The following is a 17,506-nucleotide window of genomic DNA, read 5'->3' on the forward strand; positions in this document are numbered from 1 at the left end:
CGTTATTTTCCACATGAATTACTGAGTGCTTATTTTCAAAGGGGAATTTTGTGACCTTATTGTCTTTGCTGTACCTGCAGAAGCCATTTTGGAAGGCAGGAGAGAGGTGGTTAAGGGCACAGGCTCCAGGGCTGGGGGGGGCGTCAAGGCTGTGTAATCTTTTTTCTTTTTAATTTAATTTTTATCTTATATTGGAGTATAGTTGATTTACAATGTTGTGTTTCAGGTGTACAGCTCAGTAATTCAGTTATATATATATATATATACCCATTCTTTTTCAGATTCTCTTCCCATATAGGTTATTACAGAATATTGAGTAGAGTTCCCTGTGCTATACAGTAGGTCCTTGTTGTTTATCTATTTTATATATAGTAGTGTGTATATGTTAATCCCCAAACCCTAATTTATCTCTCTCCCTCACATTTCCCCTTTGGGAACCATAAGTGTGTTTTTGAAGTTTGTGAGTCTGTTTCTATTTTATAAATAAGTTCATTTGTATCATTTTTTTTTTAGATTCCACATATAAGTGATATCATGTGATATTTGTCTTTCTCAATATCATGTGATATTTGACTTCACTTAGTATGATAATCTCTAGGTCTATCCATGTTGCTGCAAATGGCATTATTTCATTCTTTTTATGGCTGAGTAATATTCCAGTGTATATATGTACCACATCTTCTTTATCCATTCACCTGTTGATGGACATTTAGGTTGCTTCCATGTCTGGGCTATTCTAGACAGTGCTGCAATGAACATTGTGGTGCATGTATCCTTTCGAGTTATGGTTTTCTTCAGAGAAAGTCTATGTATTCTTGAGCCAGGCATGAAACCTTTGTCTTAGTTTCCTTGTCATTGAAATGGAGACAAAATAATACCTCTTATTTCCTGGGACTGTTGTGAGGATTAAGCAACAGCCAAAAATTCATGGTCAATGTTTAGCTCAATTCCCAACACATACCACACACACACACACACACACACACACACACACACACACACACACACACACAGAGTGCACAAATAGAACTACTGAAAACAAAAATCAACAAAACAAAAAATCACCACCACTTAGCATGACCAACTTGTTCCAGTTTGCCTGGGACTTTCCAGCTTTAGTACTGAAAGACTCCAGTCTTGGGAAACCTCTCAGTCCTGGGAAAATTGGAACAGTTGGTTACTCAATTCCCCATCAATGAAACAAACAAAATGTTCTGAGTTATTCATGAAGCTTTTATTGATAACTAAAACATTTCAGACATTTTGATGGTATTTGAAAGGTAAGCATGACCAAAAAGTGAGTCCTTACAAAATGCTCAGCTTAATGAGAGGGAATCATGAATTATACATGGCAGAATATATACAGTCCTTCTGAAAGTTGGCACGAAATGTTCAAAGAGTAGAACTCTGAAATGCGTTGCTCCTGGGGGATACTTTGTATGAATTTCATGGATTGCACACTTCTGTCTAATAGGGAATTTTTTTTCTCCGGATACTAATGCTGTCGGGGAGTTAATAGGTTTACACAGGAAAAAGCATTTCCACGAGGAGGTAAGTTAAACAGCTTTCTTTACTGCAGTACTTCTCAGCATTTTTAATAGGCTAGTGAGCATTTGAATCTCTGGGATGGGGGTGTTTTAAGTATTGTTTCCAAACTTTAAGAATTTTGACAACACAGAATTATTTTTAGGGTTTATGGAATGATACCAGTGTTCCACGGGGCTCTGACAAAAAGAAAATCTAGGAGTTATCTGGCATTGGACATACAAAACTAGGACTAGGGAGAAAAGCGCCAAACCCCAGCTCCTCGTAAATAGAGCAGCTGTGCTTCAGTCATAATAGTTTGAGCTGGGGTTCTTTAGCCTTTTTGTGGTTCATGAACCTCCTTTCAGAATTTGATGAATGCATATGCACAGAGGAGGAAGGCCCCAAACTAGAGGCTTGAACTTTGCAGAGCATATTGGAGAGATGCTGTATCTCCTGAGGAATTGAAAAATCTTGTCCCTAAGGGAATTTTGGGCCTTTATAACAGCAGAGATGGAAAAAAAAAAAAAAAAAAAAAAACCCTGCAAGGACTGAAATAAATTCTGACACAAGATAGAACTACTCAAGTGCAGTCAAGCATGAAGAATACTGTGGCATGCCCAAAAGTAGTACTTAGACAAATAATAGTCATTATTTTTATATATTGAATGCTTGCTGTGATGTGCATTACCTTATTTAATCAGAAGGTAGTTTATCATGGTAGTTTAAGCTGTGGCTTCTAAAATTTAAAAATATATATGTATTCCTCATTCTTTTTATCTGTGCTCTCTCCTCCAACCCACGGGAACCTTTGAAGTTACTTGTGCTAATGTCAGTACTACAAATGCAAGAAGCTTAGGTCTCTACGACTTAGAAATAAATCACTTCCCAAACCATACGACCCATATCTAATTGTAAGAAAACCAAGAAATAAAAATTTCATCTCAAGATTCATAAAATGAAACAAAGATTAGTGTTGGAAGAGAGTAAAGTTGGAGTACCAGCCATTGGCTGGATTTTACTCCCCGTCAGGCTATGGCTTCAGACGTCAAGGGGCACAATAGACACAGGAGGATATTTACTTCCAAAGGGAAAATAAGAAAAAAATCCCACATGACTTATGGAAGTAATGTTGTCTGAGGCCTTTGCGACTGGTTGGATGCCCCAGCCTGTGTTTCATTTCCTGCTCTGATGTCCATATCAGCTGCTTCTAAGAATGTTAATAACCTCTTTTTCTGTATTTTTGAGCACAGATGGGTATGCTGGAGAAGAAATAACAGTTCATACACCCATGACTTTGCTTAGCAAGTTCCCTAAGTACTTGGTCCCTACAGGCAAGATTTTAATTAAAATATTCAGTACATGAGGCATGGAGCTGTGGATGGATCACAGGAGAACTTGTTCCCTGAGAGCTTCATGTCAGAATAATCCCCTTCAAGACATCAGTCACTGGACCCTTAAATCCCAATCTGGCTTTATTCAGACTCACTATAGTGAGAACAACCTGTGCCCAGAGCAACCTTGTTCACTTGATTTTATTTTATTACAAGGGAGTGTTCAGAGTCTCACTGCCGGAGGCCGTTTCCTTCACAGTGACATTGCTGTGATACATTAGTCAGAATAACCTTGGATAGCACTCTGATAACAAGAGGAATCTTTTATCTAGACTGAGTAATTTACTAAGGATTTCACATCCTTTGTCTTATTTCATCCTCAAAGCACTCTGTAAAACATCAAGGGTGGTTATTAGTAATTCCATTCAAAAGTTGTAGAAAGTGAGACTCAGCGAAGTGAAGGAATTCATTTTGTTCCCCTCTGAAACGAGAAATCTAGTATTTAGGACTTTTGAGGTTTGACATGTAGTGCCAAGGAATCCGCTCATGGTCAAAAAGCTGTATTCAGATGGATGAGATAAGATAATTCAGAAGGTACAAACTTACAGTTATACAATGAATGTCATGGGGGTGTAATGTACGGCATGGTGACTATAGTTAGTAATCCTGTATTGCATGTTTGAAAGTTGCTAAGAGAGTAGATCTTAAAAGTCCTCATCACAAGAAGAATTTTTGTGACTATGTATGGGAATGGATGTTAACTAGACTCATTGTGGTGATCATTTTGTAATACATACAAATATCAAGTCATTGTGCTGTACACCCGAAACTAACATATTGTTATATGCCAATTATACCTCAAAAACAGAGATAATTTAGATCTCAGTGCCAAGGGGAAGCCATAACCTACTTCTCCTAATAAGTTATCATCGTACTTCATCTTGTAAGGATGTTGGTGGTTATGGTGCTGTAACCAGAAGAGGGAAAATTAGTAGAAAAGGAATTGGGATTACATCTTTGGGCAGCTTTAGGAAATGTTGATGTTAGTATAACTTAAAGGGTAGCAGAAGCCATCTAGTCTTTTTTTTTCTTAACAATTAGAAAACAAGTGTTTTATATTATCACATTTTTGATACCCAAATACATATATTCAGTTCAGTGTATTTCAGTTCAAAAAGCTTTTATCTTTGCATGAAATTGTTGAACTTTATCACTCAAAGTAAAAACTGATACAGTTGGGTTTCAATCTGCCTCTTGTTTTCTATTCAGCCCACCTGTTCTTTGTTTCATTTTTTTCCTTCCTTTTGGAATAAGGTTATCTCAGATTAAGTAATTAACTACTTTTGCTTTTTTTTGTCCCCTATTATTGCAGCTTTCATCCTTCACTTATTAAGTTGTACCTTGATATTTTTATTTTGCCCTCACTAGGAAAGAACAGTATAACATTTTGATTCTGGATGCCTCTCACCGCTTTTTGCTTTTATTCTCATATATTCTAACTTTAAATATAATTAAAACTTTAGAAGATTTTTTCAACATTATTTTTTAAAGTTAATAAATTTATTTGTATTACTCACATATTAGTCTTTCCAGAGCTTATTCTAATGTCCTGTATTTTCATTTTGAATCTTTTCGTTGTTGTTGTTCAAAGAACCTCCTTTAGTATTTCTTTCAGTACAGGTTTGCGGGCAACTGGATCCCTTAATCTGTTGTCTGAAAAGGTTATCATTTTGTTTCACTTTTGAAAAATAGCATATCTGATTATAAAATTCTAGATTGTGAGTTACTTATCCTTAGTACTTTTAAAGACATCACTCCACTCCATTCTGAGTTTATTATTTATTTTGAGAAATTTGGTCAGTCTCACTTTTGCACGTTTGAAAATAATGTTTCTTTTTTTCCTCTGGTAGCTTTTAAGATTTGCTTTTTGACTTCCATTAAATTAAAATATGATTCCAAATGTGAGGAACAAGCCAGTTGTTTGAATGACTTTACTACTTCTTTTTCTCACACTCCTTTTTGTAAAATGTTAGTAGGGTTTTCTTAAAAAAGGAGGTCCAGGATTAAATATAGTTGAGGAAACACTGGATTTGTCAAATATGAATTTAACTTTAAATTCACATATAAGTAAATCTCCATGAAAGGGTTGTGCAGCGTATCACAAATATTTGAATAAATATTACCATCTTGAGGAAATAGAATTCTGTGGAGCACTTTTTGAGACAGGCAGCCTTACTGTGATCCACTTTCTACCATAAACCAGGTCTTCTGTACTGTGTATGTAACACCCTTCTTAGCATCACAGCATAGAACTTAAATGTAATGCTTAGGATTTCTGTAGCCTGAATTCTCACACATACCTGCTGTGTGCCCTTTGCAAGTTCCTTATTTTCTCCAAGTGTGTTCTTTTTACATTTTTAAAAGAGGATAGTAATAACGTCTACACAGGGTTTTTATGAGTACTATATTAGATAGTGCCTGGCATATAACATGTTTAGCAGCCATATGTTATACTATATATGTTATATGTGTAACATATAAATCTATATATTATACTATATATATACATTATACTATTAGTGAAATTAACATGAGAGTCATTGTAAATGCTAATGGTAACTGACCTGTGCTTCACTGACCATAATCATCACTTATTATTTGTAGTATAATATTTGTGTGTATGTTTTATATTCCAATTTTAAGTTAAGAGTCTGTATTTCTTGGGAAAAAAGGGTTTAATACACGTGTTCTCAAGGAATGTTTGTGAGCTAATAAAAGAATAACAACAATCATAAAATTTTTGAGTGATTATCACTTTAGGCATAGTGGCTACATCATATATATATATATATATATATGATATGATATATATATATAAAATCTCCTTCCAACTATATTATGATGTGATGATGTCTACAGTACCATCATGCCAATCTTATTTCAAGTGCTTGCTAAAGGTTTCATAAGTACAAAATGGAGAGTCTGGTATTTAAATCTTGATGTGTCTGTCTGCATATCTCTCACACTATATAGATACTGGTAAAAGTACGAGCTTAGAGGAAAGAAAGATTCTAATGCATGTCCAGCAATAAGAGCAGCAGCTGTTTCTACCAGGACAAGCAAAAAAAAAAAAAAAAACTCAAAACATTAGTAGTATAAGATGGTGATTAATGATATATGCAGAGTCTGAATACCTTGGTGTGAGAATTCCATTCAGTCATGCCTCGATATAGTAGACATTAATTACTCAAAAATCACAAAGTAAATCCTAGGAATTACTGCACTGGGACTTTTAAAACTCATAGGCTGTGAGGAATACTTTTTAGGTATGATGGATTCACCTTGACAAATAGGTTATCACTTGGCGTACAAGAATGCAGGTTCCCAAATCAGTTGGAATGAAATGTACTCCAGTCTAAAGCTAAACGCCAGTCCCAGTGGTTTTTGCTTTAGGCAGGACAAGATTTGAGTTATTCTTACCAGTTGTCCACGCTGGTCCTATGATACATGCCAGTCACTCCTCCTGATAACTTCTGTGTTTGGGATGAGCATTTTTGTTTGTCTGGATTTGTTTACAGATTTTGTTCTGTAAAGGACACAATACCAATTGCCAAGGAAGAGGTCTTGCTTACTATTCTGCAGTTACTTGGCTTCTTTAGATTCTGCCGACTTCTTTGACAACTTGAGGTCTTACCATAACTCTTCAATTCATTTGGGGCAATCATCCCTGCCACCTTTATTCGTCTTTTGTGTATTGGCTAAGGTGTTAATTCTCCTGAGAAAAGCATTCTGACCAATCAATTCAAAGTAGACTTTTACTGTTCACTCTCATATAGGCACCTTGTTCTATCTTTATTATATTCTTATTTGTGTGTTTGTTTCATGTTTGTCTTCTCCAATATAAACGTAAGCATGAAACTAAGAACCATGTTTGTTTTGCATGGACATGTACCCACAGGGCCAGGACTATGGCCCAACTCATTTGGGATCAATAAAGAGTTGAATGAATAATTAATTCTTATCAATGATATGAAGATTTCAAGTGAATTAAGGGATGCAGCTCTTTCTGGGATCCATCTGGCTTAATGACAGACCTCTGTCCCTGTTCCTCCGTGTTTATGTCAATATGGGGCCCTTAATTTCAGTTGTTACATCTATCTTAATTTCAGAGGTAATGATGTAACTTGATTTTAGCATTCAAAGAGAATTAATACAAGTTATGTTAATGCACTCATGGTCTCCCTCAACAAGCAGGGCTGGATTCCTATAGACACATTCACCGCTTGTTCTCCAGTAGTGTGAGATAAAAACCTGTTGTTGCTCTCATGGGGGCTTTGTCCCCTGCGGGTTCCGTGGGTGTGTAACTCTTTCACTCTTCAAGTTCTCATACGACTCCATTGGACCTTATAGTATAGGTAACAGACCAAGTGCCAGAGTCCCTTGACCATTCGTCCATTCACCCGATTGTCAATAGTTGTGTAATACCTACAATGGCCTTCCCGAAAACTGATACTCTCTGAGAGACTGCAGTAATGTCCAGGGAAAATACCTGCAAATAATCATGACTTCGATTATGATTATGATGATTGCCCTTTCTCAGGACACTACAGGGATTCTCTTATTTTCTCATGACAGTGGCCGTCTTTCAGGGAGGATATTGTTGGGGGCTACCTTTCTAATATCTTCATTTTATAGACGAAGATATAGAATCTCAAAGCAATTAAGTGACTTATCTGAGAAGAGAGATCAGTAGATCTTACCATAGAATTCATGTTAGCTACTTCCTATGCAATTAACTGTTTTTTTTCTCAATATCATCTTGCTCCAGAGGACTTTTTCCCTTTTGATCAAAGGCTAAGAAGAACATCTCAGTAGAATGTTTCCTTTCTTCCACTGACTGAATTTCTGATTTGAGACTCACATGTGAATGTGCTGAATTTCCTGTTCATTGTTCAGGGAGCCAGATACGCCTCTGATCAATCTACATTCTATATAAATTTGCAGGGACAGATTTTTCTAGGAAAATACATCAAGACACCAGTTTCCCGTTTGATTTATACTTAACTCAATATTGAACGTTTTGAATGTTATTATGTGTCTGTGACTTTTAACAAGAGAATATGTTCCAAACACCATGGAAGTTCTTAAGGAACATACGTATTTATCTAGTAAAAAAACTTAAAGGAACAAGAGGGTCTTGAATCCCTGCTTTTGGAGTACAGAAATATTAGCTATTTTGGCTAATCCCAAGGTCCTTGAGAGTATGAAATTTGGTCTCAATTTGAAAATTCATTATAATCTGGAGAAAACATAACAGCATTAATAAAAAAAGAGAAGGAATGGAGAGGAGTAAATGAGGGGTACCCATGCTAATAAACCAGTTATAAAAACGCACTTCAAGAAGAGGTATAAATACAACACTACAAAGAACAATTTATGGGAACGAGGAAACCTGGGCTCCAGTTATCATTCTGAAGCTTTGCTGGCATTAGGCACCCAGAATGATTAACTATTAGATATAGTGACTGGTGAACTATAGTGTAAATGAGACCATTCTACCATCACACTATCCTGAGGGACAAAACCAATGCTCTCTGCTTGGGAATAAAGAATAAGAATATCTCATAATAATGCTCAGTTTATATGTCTGTCTTGTTCCACCACACATCCTGAGGTCAGGGAACTTTTATTTTTTTTGCGGTACGCAGACCTCTCACTGTTGTGGCCTCTCCCGTTGTGGAGCACAGGCTCCGGACACGCAGGCTCAGCAGCCATGGCTCACGGGCCCAGCCGCTCCGCGGCATGTGGGATCTTCCCGGACCGGGACACGAACCTGTGTCCCCCGCATCGGCAGGCGGACTCTCAACCACTGCGCCACCAGGGAAGCCCCTCAGGGAACTTTTTAAATGATTGTAAATCTTAGAATTAGCACACAACTTGTCGTACTATAAGCACTTAGTACTTGGAGAATGAAAGGAATGAATTACTGACCAAATTCCAGCACTTTATGTGGTTTATTACTTGGTGTTACTGAAAAGTTGTGTCACTTTTTAATGTAGATTTTTTTCTTTTTCTCTTTCTTTTTTTGTAGAGAGGAGAGAGGAATTTGATTTGCACTTTTCTGTATATAGTTTTTGTCATTCATCTGGATTCAGAAAGATGGTTTGCCAAATTCACACTAGCTTATAATACATTTGATTTCCAAGACTGTGCCTTTTAATTCCCCACATTGCCTCTGAATGGTGGATTCAATAAATCAGTCACTCAAGAATCAGGCAATATAATGAGTAATTTTTTGTGTTCAGGCTTTGATTCAAAATGACATGGCTTCAAATACCAGCTCTGCTACTTGCTAGTTTTATGGACTTCAGTGTGTAACTCCTTGTCAGTAAGCTTCATTTTCCCTGGATGTGAAATGGGGATAACATCTCACGTGGTTGCGTGATAAATCAATGGAGGTGTAGTATGCATGGTATGACATGGTGCCCTGAAAATAGAAAGTGCTCGGTAATTCCTCACCATTATAGTTTAATTCATTATTTAAGTTTGTATGTCTGCTTATATAGTACTGATGATATATATGGGAGATGAAGCTTAAATTAAGATAAAACAAATTACTATGATTAACAATGAGATCAATGGTGCTCTACAGGTTATAACGGAAAAGTGGTGTCTGGAGAGAGGAGTTGCTGAAGGCTTCATGGAAGCTTTGAAACTTGTGTTATTCTTTGAAGAATAAATGTGAATTTCACCTAGGGCACAGAGCATTTTGTTAGGAAGATTGCACTTTTTAAGTATCTCCTGAACACCACCTGTATTCAATGGTGCAACCCATGAAAACCTTTGAAGAAACATTGCCCAGAGGTCAGTCAATATTCAAAGATGTTTGGCTTCCCTGGTGGCGCAGTGGTTGAGAGTCCACCTGCCGATGCAGAGGACACGGGTTTGTGCCCCAGTCCGGGAAGATCCCACATGCTGCGGAGCGGCTGGGCGCGTGAGCCATGGCCGCTTAGCCTGCAACAGTGAGAGGCCCACGTACCGCAAAAAAAAAAACAAAAAAAAAATTCAAAGATGTTTTATAATTCTTACTCTCAACAGTCGATTAATTTTATCACAAGAATGTACCTGAAACTAGTTTTTTTTTTCCTCTTGTAGGAAAATGCTGAATTAAGACTCACTCCTTCTCTTCGTTGAAAAAGAAAGATGGTAAGAAATAAAATGAAATGCTTTCAGCACATTTCCCCCCACCAGATTTAGGGACATCTAATACGTGTATTGATTAGGGTAAGCAGGAACCAAGAGGTGTCTTCTCTGGATACTAATGCCTCCCAGTGGCCTCCCTACCACCAATAGCAGGAGTAAAGAGGGAGCAAGAGACTGCAGGCTTCTGTCGAGACTTTCACCCTCCCTTTCCACCCACAACTTCATAACCTGCTTGTCTCCTTCTACCCTGAAACCTGAGGACTAATCTCATGATTCTCTTTATCAGGGTGTCACTCACCATGAAGCTGAGGAATCTCAGGTCAGCCCTCAACGCCTGTTAAATAATGTTCATAACTCTTCATATCCCTCTTTCTAAGCCCAGTAGCCACTCCCGCCCAACTCCTGAAATCATTCTACTGTTCCCTCTGGAATTTATAGTCAGTCATCAACATAACCCGATAGATACTTAACCTCTCCTCTGCAAGCTCCCTTTACCTACTTGGTCCAACTGATATCTGTGTCCTGGGACAGTGCTTTTTAAATAACCATCTCAGTGGTAGAAATTTTCTCTCCCATTTTCCTCCTAACAGTATATTGCCTCGTGATCTTGACTTTGTAACATTGAAATACTCTGATTTTTGTTTTCTCCAAACTCTTTCCTTTAGTGGAGTTGTCTTGTTTTGTGGATTTAACATGATATGAGAAAGTTAAACCATTAGCAAATTGCCAATATGGTTCAATTTAATAAAATCTGATGCAACAAGTCCAGTAGTTTATACAACCCTTCTAAGTTGGATGGCCAAAAGGAATCTGACTCTGAATGACTAATCTCAGATGGTCTGTCTTGTTCTTTCTCAAACATCTGCTTCTTCTACACCATTCCCTCTGTGACTATACAAAAAATGGAGTCATCCTTGTTCCCTGCTTCTCTATTGTCCTACATTCAATATAGCAAGAAATCCAGCCAGCTCTACCTTTAAAATATATCCAGAATAGATAATTTCTCATTACCTCTCTCACTACCACCCTGGTCCAAGCCATCATTACCTGTCGCATAGATTAACGAGATTCATGTAAAGAAAAGTGAAGCAGGTGAAATCACAGCATCCCAGATTTCATTCTCACATGGAAGCCATCCTTAACCTCACCTACATTTTGGATCCCTATATAGATTCTGTCACTATCTTCTATCAGTAAGAATATCTACGTTTATTGAATGCTTGTTAAGCGCTAGGCTCTATTGTTATGTCCATTTTAAAAATGGAGAAACTGAGGCTCAGGCACCTTAATTAATATACAAGATGACTCAGAAAATAAATGGATTCTTACCTGGCATAGCTGGACTGGCCACTATCTGAGTAGAAGAGGAATATTGTGTGAAAAATGGGGGGAAGGCATAGATGGATTATGAGAGTGGAAGAAATTTGGGGCAGAAGCAAAAGAGTGAGTGATCATATAGGATGTTCGATTTCAGAGTTATCTGGAATTCCTCTGTTACAACATCCACTCCTGTAATCAATACATGGACCAATAACTCTGTCCTAGTCATAATGTGTAAAAACCTACAATGCCAGGTTTTTTTTTTTTCATGGGATGTCTGGAATCTAGCATTGAGGGCTCCTGTAATTTGACTTGAAATGCTAGCAGGTCCTATTATGGAATGACAGAGATAGTTAAATGTTTGGGGCATATCCCTCAGAACCAAGTGAAAGATCACAGCAACAGATTGTCTCTCCTGATAGGGAAGGTTTTTCCTTTTGGAGAAGAGGAACCAGGATCTGCATTTTCTATGAGTTATCCTTGTAAAATACTAAAACCTCCCTGGAGTATTGTAAGTGTGAAGAATCATTTTGGCTACATAATTTGCAGATCCCAGTGTAAAAACAAAAATGTGGAGCCCCTTGTTAAAAATGTATAATAATTTTAAGTTGCCAAGAGCACTGGAGGACCTTCTAAGCACAGGGTCTGCGTGGCTGCACAGGCTTCATGCTCATGAAACCAGCCCTGAAGAATCCTCCTCTTCTTAGATATAATCCTTTTAAAAGTAAAAAACAATACTTAAAATTAAGGTGTTCTCCATATTTTATGTCATCATGAAAATGCAAATTAAAACAACGATGAAATAATACTGCACATCTGTTAGAATGGCCAAAGTCCAGAACACTGACAGCACCAAGTGCTGCTAAGGACATGGAGCAACAGGAACTCTCATTCTCATTGCTAATAAAAATGCAAAATAGTGCAGCCTCTTTGGAAGGCAGTTTGTCAGTTTCTTACAAGACTAAATATACTCTTACTATACAATAACACTTGTTCTACTTGGTATTTACCCAAAGGAATTGAAATTTTATGCCCACACGAAAACCAGCACCAGGATGTTTATAGCAGCTTTATTCATTATTGCCAAAACTTGGAAGCAATCAATATGTCCTTCAGTAGGTGAATGGATTCATGAACTGGGGCAACCCAGGCAATGGAATATCCTTCAGTGTTAAAAAGAAATGAGCTATCAAGCCATGAAAAGACATGGAGGACACTCAAATTCATATTACTAAATGAAAGATGCTGATCTGAAAAGACTACCAACTGTATGATTTTGCTATATGACATTTTGGAAAAGGAAAAAACTATGGAGACAGTAAAACAGATCAGTATTTACTAAGAGTTAGGGGGTTGGAAAGGAAGAGTAGATGGAGCACAGAGGATTTTTAGGGCAGTGAAAATACTTGGTATGATGCTATAATGATGGATAATATCATTATGTTTGTCCAAATTCATAGAATGTACAACACCAAGAATGAACCCTAATTAAACTACTGACTTTAGGTGATTATGATGTGTCAATGTAGAAAAAAAATACAGCATTCTGGAGAGTGATGTAGATAATGGGAAAGTTATGCATGTGTGGGGTCAGGGGGTAGGTATATCTTAAAAATAATCCACAAAATGTACAAAACTTAAGCTATATTGATCAAGAAAAAAGAAAGAGCACTCAAATGACCTTAGAGAAATAAAAAAGTTTAAAGGACTCCTATGAGCAATTATATGACAACAAATCCGGTAGCTTAGATACAATTTCTAAAAAGACATAAACTGCCAATATTGACCCAAGCAAAACAAAAATACGGATTTACACCAAGTAAATAAATTAATAATCAAAACTTTATCCACGTGCTTTGTGACCACCTAGAAGGGTGGGATAAGGAGGGTGGGAGGGAGACGAAAGAGGGAGGAGATATGGGGATATATGTATATGTATAGCTGATTCACTTTGTTATAAAGCAGAAACTAACATATCATTGTAAAGCAATTATACTCCAATAAAGATGTTAAAAAGAGAAAAACAAAAAAAACCTTTATCCACAACAAAAATTTTAAGCCCAAGTGGCTTCACTGGTGAATTCTCGCAAACATTTAAAGAAAAATTAATACAAAATATTTCACAGAATAGACAACAGGAAGAACACTTCCTAACTCATTCTGAGACTAGTAATTACCCTGATACCAAATCCAGACAGAGACATGGCAAGATGTTTATTGATGTCCTTAGGTGTGTTTTTAATTTTAATATTCCAATTGAGGGTTACATTTATTCTTGAAAAAATTTGATGAAAATACCTTTTGTTTTGTTTTGCTTTGGAAAAAATTTGGCAGGTATCTCTTTAAGAATTGTTTCTGTCCCCTTTAAGTATTATCTTTCCCCTTACTTTTTTAGTGTCCAATACATGTTCATACAACCCTTCCCCATGTTTTAGCCTGGATATTTTTTACTGAGCTCTTTATTAGTTTACTCTGCATTGTGTCTTTTTAAACTGAAGTATAGGTGACTTACAATATTAGTTTCAGGTGTACAACATAATGATTTGATATTTTTTATAAATATAAGGTTATAAAATATTGGTTATCTTCCATTACATCCTCGTATGTTATTTATTTTATACCTAGTAGTTTGTACCTCTTAATCTCCTTCTCCTGTTTTGCTCCTTCCCCCCACCCCTCTCCCCACTGGTAACTACTAGTTTGTTTTCTGTACCTGTGAGTCTATTTCTATTTTGTTGTATTGGTTCCTTTGTTTTATTTTTTAGATTCCACATATAAGTGAAAATATACAATATTTGTCTTTATCTGTGTGACTTATTTCACTAAGCATAACACCCTCCATGATTTGCAACAATATGGATGGACTTGCATCTAATATTCTTTTAAGATACTTATCAAATTCTTGGGGGGAGGAGTCAAGATGGCATTGTGGGAAGACACAGAGTTAGCGTGTCCCCACAACTAGGGCATCTGCCGGCTGCTGGTGGGGGACTCTGAACCCCGAGGAGAGGGGAGGAACCTCAGAGTGAGCTGGTAGGACGTAGGGGGATCGAGGGGGGAGGAGAAGTGGAAGCCAGACAAGATCAGAGCCTCTGAGGCTGGGGAGATCAGGAGAGGCAGGCGGGAGGGGCTCTCCGGGAGGAGCAGGAGAGGAGAAGAGGGAGTTTGCCATGCCCACTAGAGCCCAGGAAGCCTGCTGGGCTCCCAGGTGAGGTCCCCTGCCCTCTGAGACCAGGGATGGGGGGCACAGCCTGGGCCTCTTCTGTTCCTTGAGCCTAAGCCCCACCCCCACGGCCCCCAGGGCCTTTTCCAGCCCGGCGGGTCCTGAGCAATGGCCCCGCCCCAACCTCGCCCATGCTTAGGCTCCGCTCTCCACAGCCAAGGCATTTCCCCCCTCCTTTTTTATTTTCTTTTCCCTCCTCCTCTTTTTTACTATTGTGGTACTGATGTACCTTCTGGTTGTTGATTCATCTATATTTTTATTTTTACATTCTTTCTAACATATCTGTTAGTTTCCTAGTCTAATTTTAGTTTTTACTTTGTTATTCTTTTTTTTTTTTTTTTTTTTGCCACCCCACGTGGCTTGCGGGATCTTGACTTGTGAGCCTGGGTCGGGCGGAAGCTCCTGCAGTGGGACCTCTAAGTCTGAACAACTGGACTAACAGGGAACCTCAGACCCCAGGGACTATTCATTCGAGTCAGGTCTCACAGAGTTCCTCATCTCAGCACCAAGACCCAGCTCTACCCAATAACCTACAAACTCCAGAGTTGGAAGCCTCAGGCCAAACAATCAGTAAAACAGGAACACAATGCCACTCATTAAAAAATAAAATAAAAAGGGAGAGAGAGAGACAGCAATAAAATATGTCACAGATGAAGGAGCAAGGTAAAAACCTACAAGACCAAATAAATGAAGAGGAAATAGTTCTCCTCCATGGCTCTGAAGCTACCCCCAACCCATTGCACACACTCCCCATCTCCACCAGTGAAGGGGCTTCCTAGTGTGTGGAAACCTTTCCTCCTTCACAGCTCCCTCCCAGAGGTGCAGGTCCCATCCCTGTTCATTTGTCTCCAGTTTTTCTTTTTTCTTTTGCCCTACCCAGGTACGTGGGGAGTTTCTTGCCTTTTGGGAGGTCTGAGGTTCTGCCAGCGTTCAGTAGGTGTTCTGTAGTTGTTCCACATGTAGATGTATTTTTGATATATTTGTGGAGAGGAAGGTGATCTCCACCTCTTAATCCTTTGCCATCTTGAAGGTCCCTTCTGTAGTTGCAGTCTTGTCATTGCCTACCAAGATTTATTATGATACTGCTGAAGTAAATGCATAAGAAACTTTAAAAAGGATAATTCCATTTACTACCCTCCATGTTTGTGCTCTTACTGTAATCTTTTGCTTATAAATTCCATCATAGGATGTTATTTTTGTTATAAATAATCAACCGTTTTTAAAGGAATTCTAAAAGTAGTTTTTACATTTTAATCTTAATTTTAAGAATATTTCCACTGGATATACAATTCTAGAAACGATCGTTTTCCTTTCATCTCTTTAAAGGTGTCATTCCACTGTCTTCTGGTTCCCATTTTTCTGATGAGAAATCGTTAGTTTTTTATGGTTTTTTTCCCCCCACATTAAGGTAAATTTTTTTCTCTTTATCTTTGATTCCTAGCCATATAACCACAGTGAACCTAAGATTTGGGGGGGCGGGAGGGGGTGTTGGGGAGTTGGTAAGGAATTCATTGTGTTAAAATAAAATAAAATGGAAACCAGACTTGAAAATCCCCTGAACAGACAAAACTAGTTAGGCCATGTAAGCAAAACATAATCTAGCTTATTTCATGAAGTAAGTGAAACTTAGCTTAGATATTTCCTTGTAAATGTCTTTGATAATCATAAATAAAATTTAAATCATCTTCCTAAAATGGTATAATACCTTTTATCCAAATCCTCTGCCATCTGGAAACTCCCACTGTAATAAACAATCACTGTATAAGTTAAACAATTTCTTCATTCTCACTTTACAAGCCCTCTTGTAACAATATGCCTCTGAGCTTCAAATCACTCTCAGTCTGAAGTTTCCCTATCTGCAAATAGTTGTTTGCTCAATGAAGTACTCATATCAAGTAAAGCTCTCTAAATTTTCTTTTGACAATTGTATTTAATAACACATCCCAAATGCAAAATACATTCACCCTACACCAACACTCCCAAAAGCCTCAGCTCATTATAGCATTAACTCAAGTCCAAAATCTCATCTAAATGTCATTAGTTCAGAAGTCTCAAATCTCATCATCCCAACTATCTAAATCAAGGTCTAGATGAGACTTAGGGTATGAACCATGCTGGGATAAAATTTCTTTCCATCTGTGAACCTGAAGAACTAGAAAACAAGTTATCTGTTCCCAACATACATGGAGGGACAGGCATGGGATAATGGTTACAGACATTTCCATTCAAAAAGAGAGAAAGTGGAAGGAAAAAAGGACTTATTGGCCCCAACCAATTTTGAAATCAAACAGGAAAAACTCCATTAATTTTCAAGGCCTAGGAATAATCCTCTGTGGCTTGTAGTTCCTCTGGGACCAAAGTATCACTCTCTGTGGTGCAAGACACCACTCTCTAGGCTCACAGCTCTGTCCCTAGAATCATCTTTCCTTTTTCATGAAGGGTAGCACATATTTACAGCTGAGTAGTTTTATCCACCTGTTTCCTACTTTCAGAATTTCAGGAATATAGTCGCCTTTTTCTCTTTCCTTTTTTTTTTTTTTTTTGATACATTTAATATGATTTTATTTGGTTAATTTTTTGGTTTAAGCAAAAAGTGTTTATTATTATGTATTCTGCGGTTTCCAAAATTGTTGGAATGGCTGAAAAAGTACATGCAGCTTCTGGGAAAAATTTCTGGTCCCAGCTTTTCACTGCTTCTGCCAGAATCAGAAAGTCACAAAACCCAGAAGCTGTTTGCTGTAAAATCTTGTCCCCTAAGCTGTGATTTATGACAGCAAAATGGATGGCTTCCATATTGTCTTGCTCCCTTCATTTTCTTCTCTTTTAATTGTGGCAAGAACACAACATGAGGTGTACCCTTTTAACAAAATTTTAAGTGCATTATACAGTTGTGTTATCTACA

General features: G+C 37.6%; 1 long non-coding RNA gene across 1 annotated transcript in view; it reads left to right on the forward strand.

The window, feature by feature from the left end:
- Positions 1-1,535: 1,535 nt before the first annotated feature.
- LOC137231233 (uncharacterized) overlaps positions 1,536-17,506 on the forward strand; it is a 38,851-nt gene continuing 22,880 nt past the window's right edge. Inside the window, exons 1-2 of the long non-coding RNA XR_010946413.1 lie at positions 1,536-1,551; positions 10,014-10,064. This is a non-coding gene — a long non-coding RNA (uncharacterized lncRNA). The remainder of the gene's footprint in view (positions 1,552-10,013; positions 10,065-17,506) is intronic.

This window comes from Pseudorca crassidens, chromosome 9 (genome assembly GCF_039906515.1).
Source record: "Pseudorca crassidens isolate mPseCra1 chromosome 9, mPseCra1.hap1, whole genome shotgun sequence".
NCBI lineage: Eukaryota > Metazoa > Chordata > Mammalia > Artiodactyla > Delphinidae > Pseudorca > Pseudorca crassidens.